The sequence below is a fragment of the Eleutherodactylus coqui genome, chromosome 5 (genome assembly GCF_035609145.1).
Source record: "Eleutherodactylus coqui strain aEleCoq1 chromosome 5, aEleCoq1.hap1, whole genome shotgun sequence".
NCBI lineage: Eukaryota > Metazoa > Chordata > Amphibia > Anura > Eleutherodactylidae > Eleutherodactylus > Eleutherodactylus coqui.
The window spans coordinates 41113006-41117745 of record NC_089841.1 but is presented as its reverse complement, the minus strand read 5'-3'; positions in this window follow the sequence as shown (position 1 = coordinate 41117745).

Sequence of the window (4740 nt, the reverse complement as noted above, 5' to 3'; positions counted from 1 at the left end):
CAGCGATCCGGAGGCTAGTGCAGCCCGCTTGCTACACATACTATAAAAAAGGAAAACATTTCAGAGCCCCAGGGGGAGAATTTAATAAAGTATTTGCACCAGTTTGCTGATATTTAAAAAAAAGTTAATTTTATGCTGAAGCTCAATAAAAACTGTGTGGGGATTAGCAGGAGGGGCATGATTTCCTACAGTCTACACCATTCATTCTAATTTATGCCAAGAACTGTGGCAAATTATGGCACAAATCAATGTTAGGTACTCTGACTTTATTTTCTGGCAAACAGATTGACAAAAGTTGTTCCAAATTTATTCAGAAGTTTGTATATTTAAACCCCATCAGAACTGTATGATATACATGGGGGAGGGTGTGGAATGGACCTGGAAAGCAAGCAACACCATACATGGAAAAGCTGACACCTGGCCTCAATGATATCAATTGGAGCTAGTCCTGATCACAGTGTTTTAACCACTTGGACGTCGCAAACCCTTAATGCAAGAACTTTGCCTCCTTTACCCCATTGGCCCTTCTATAATGTGATCATAGGCTGTCAAGCGGTTGACATGGCAGCCTAAGGCCTAGTAAAGGCTCGCAGGACTGCCATGTATTGATGCCTATTATGGCAAGGTATAATAGGCAACAATGATGGTTACAGTATACCACAATACAGAAGTATTGCAGCATATTAAGCAAGTAATCAAATAATAGCGCATGCAAGTCACCTAGGCTGGGTTGACACCACTTCTTAATCATTTAATTGTTTGGCTCCCTTCTACATATATGGCACACACTGGATATAAACATCATCAGATAGACCCCGTTCATTTTAATGGGGCCAGTCTGTCTTTCCCTTCAATATTTTACAGGACTAAATAGTACAGCATGCTTCACTATTTTGTCCAGCATTTTATGCCAGATTACGCTGTTGGATTACAATGGAGCTTCAAGTGCAAATGTGAACATAGCCTTTGTAGAACTAAAAAAAAGTTTAAAGAAGTTTTTCATCTTTAATGTAAAAATATCCTTTTCCCATTTCCACCATAAAATTATCAGTATCGTCATATCCGTAAATGTATAAACTATTAAAATATCACATTATTTATCTAGCAATGAATGCCATAAAAAAATACACAATGCTAGAATTGTTTTTTTTAATTACCTCTGCCAATTCCCAAACTAGTAGAATGAAGATATTTACCTCAAAATGGTACCAATAAAATCTACAGCCCTCTCACTGCCCTCAGTCAAAAAAGTTAATTTAGGGTGTTTTATATTTTAACAGTAGTGAAACACAAAAAAACTGCATAAGTTTGGCTCCACTCAAATACCCCACAAAGTAAAATCAACATGTTATTTTTTACCATAACATACAGCATAAGCGCAGTAACAGCAAAAGCCAAAAATACAAGGGAACACTTGTAGGATTTTTCTCTATTTATTCCCACTTCAACAAGTTTTTCAAGACCTTATACAGTGCACAGTTTAAGACTGGCATATAAACTGCAGCTTTTAACCCCTTAGTGACCAAACCTATTTGCATCTTAATAAGCAGGCCAAATTTTGGAAATCTGACGTGTCACTTTAACATAGAATAACTCTGTAAGGCTAACTCCACATGGGTGAGCGTGATATGGTGCAGTGAATCCCGCCCCACATATCGCGCTCCCCACTATGTGAAATCCCGAGGAATGCAAGGCATTTTCATGACAAAACAGCCTTGCATCACTTCGGGGATGGAGGGATCTTCCGCGGGGCTGTTACAGCCATGGCAGAGGATTGCAAAGTTTCTCCCATTGCTTTCATGTTGCGATGTGTTTCCCACATATCATCGCATCGCAGTGCCATGCAGGAAAACATCACTTGTGCATGAAACTATTCAAAAGAATGGGGTTAATATTTGTGCGAGTTTTGTGCAGTTCAAAACACACAAATATCGCACTATTTTGATGTGAATCAGGCCTAAGGGCTTGGTATATCCAAGTAATTCTCGCATTATTTTTTCACCACATAGTATACTTCATTTAGGTGTAAAAATGGAACAATAGCATTTGTGTATATTTATTAAAAGTACCAAAATTAAGAAATTTTGAAAATGTCATTTTTTTCACATTTTCAACTGGGATATGTCAAATTTGTGCAAACATACTGTTTCAGGCCCAATCGCACACTTGTGCAAAAAAATAAATTGACTCCCTAAAAAGAATCTTTTCCCCTTCTTTCTTTTGCCATTCTTTAAGTTCCACAGTCTCACTGCTAAAGTAAAGAACCCCTTTCTGTGTTCGTGATGATACCTTCTTTTCTCTAAATGTAGAGGATGCTGCAGTGAACAAAGCACAAGGCGCACCACTGGGGAGATGGTGGGGTAGTTGTTTAGAATTGTCACGGTGGCACTACCAACTCCTTCCCTGAGTGACGTTCGCGATCATTGACCAAGGCCCTGACAGGCCTCTCCAGGCAACACAGATTCAGCGGTTACCTGAATAAATGGTGTAGTGGACTTGAAGAATTTTGTCACGGGTGACGCCATCATTCCTTGCTCCGCAGGATGTCAGACGGGAAAATAAGAGAGTCCACACACAGTTAACTTGATAACACTTGATAACGATCAGCAACTGGTGTGATAGACATGATGATTATTTATAAAATGTCTATCGATTTGTATAACCCAAATGTATTATGCTATTGTAATGACTTCAGCCTAATGTGGAACTCTGCTGCATAAGGAAAGAGTTAAATCACAGTGTTATACACACGCAATATATATATATATATATATATATATATATATATATAATATGTATATATGTATATATATATATATATATATATATATATATATATATATATATCTATCTTGGATGAATCCCCAGCTCTGCCCCCCACGCTGAAACTTCTACAACAAAGGAATTCCTTCAGCCTGAGCACATGTTGATAAGACTTGCCACATACACAGAAACTGCTTAAGGTTGCCTGCATAGAGGGCAGAGTCCATGCTACATCAGCATTTGGAGAGGGTGGACAGAGAGGTGGGAGATTCTATATGATCCGACAAATGAGAATCTTATATGTTACTGATGTAATCTGTTGCACGCCCATTGAAGGGCGGTTGTCATGTGTTATAATAAAAGGCTTGAGCCTCTATACATTGTAGAGACTCTCCCAGTTTTAGACCAGCATTTGTGTCTGATTCTGGTCGACGATGTGTGCACACGATATAATTCGGAAGCGACAAAATACCCCAAAGCCTGCTGGAGAAAATCATAATCCAGAACAGTGACGTCTCTGGGTGAACCGAGTTAAGAGATTTTGATTTCTTTCATTCTGGAAAAATACAGAGATCGGCAGATAGCACGCAGAACTCAGGGGCCCGAAAATCTACAGAACACGGTAAGATTGCTTTATGTAAATCTACCGATGTGATCTGGGTTCTGACTGCTTTTCTGCCTGTTTCTGATTCAGAGCGATAAATCAATGAAAGGCAGGTAATATAGTTCTTTCTTACTTGGAAAAAAGACCACCGTTTTAACCTGCTTAAGGCTATTTTGTACGCTGTGTCTGCTATGTCTGAGACGGTTAAAAATTGTGTATGCAAGACCAAGAGACAAATTCTGTGAGGGTTAATGTGTCGGGATAGCGGACTCGGCTGTTTACGTCTGAGGGAACACGCCAGTGACACTTACTCCTAGGTAAACTAGTGAGGTTAGGAAGATTTATGATACGTATACTTACATTTATGATTGAACGTGTTATGTTCTCATATGTGAAAAGGTATATACGCGGGAATATAGCCGTGGTGTGACGGCTGATTTCTCCAGAATATTATTGAGGTTTTGGTCATTGAAAATAATCGTCAGTCTCTGTGTATAGCTAAATGTCCCGTCTAGATCATGTACAAGGAGTGCTCTTGGGGATTACTAGTATACGGTGGGCTGTTATAAAGGTAGATGAGATATATACCTTGAGCCGTTGTGGGTATTCTCCAGTAATCCCGTCTGTTTGGTACTATAGAAAGAATGTGCAGTGTTTATTATTGGGGGGAGGGCTGCTGATAAGAGTGAACTGAAAGCTTTTTCCAATTAACCCTTTCTGTTTACTTTGTCGTTCCCTGTGTTTTGTAGAATTAATGTGCATTGTAATCTGAGTGGGAAAGAGAGGTTATATTGGAAGGATTTGAAGAAAGCGGATTTTACAAGAGGAACACTACTGTGTGCAGAAACTTCAAATAGGCTAGAATAAGCAGGTAGCATAGAGTTGAGCAGAGTGAGCAAGGACAAAGGCCATAGAGCTTGTGATCTGGTTGCTGAAGGGAAGGGAGCAGAGTTTACTGAACAATGGGAAAGGACCAGGAAAAGTTGCAGAAAGAAATGTCAGGTCATGGACAGATAAGATAGGTTGTAGAAAGTTTTCAGAAGATGAGCAGGAAGCCTAGCAGAAAGAAAGGTGTTTTTAGATTGCTAGGAGGAGGTATAACGTAGTTAAGAGATTGAAGAGGGGAAAGCATGTAGGGGGGGTATGTGTATTGCTAATGAACAATGTAATGTCTTTGTGTTGACTACAGCCCCTCCCTGTAATGGCGGCCATGCTTGCAATGTTTACAATCCAACATAGTGTGACTCTGCAGTAAATGTAGTGAGGCCTGCCCCCACCCTGAAGTTACTTCCCCCCATGTGCTCACTTTCAGGGTGTGTGATGTTACTTCCGGTCCCTCCCCATCCGGGACAGGACCTGGCCCCGCCCCTTCC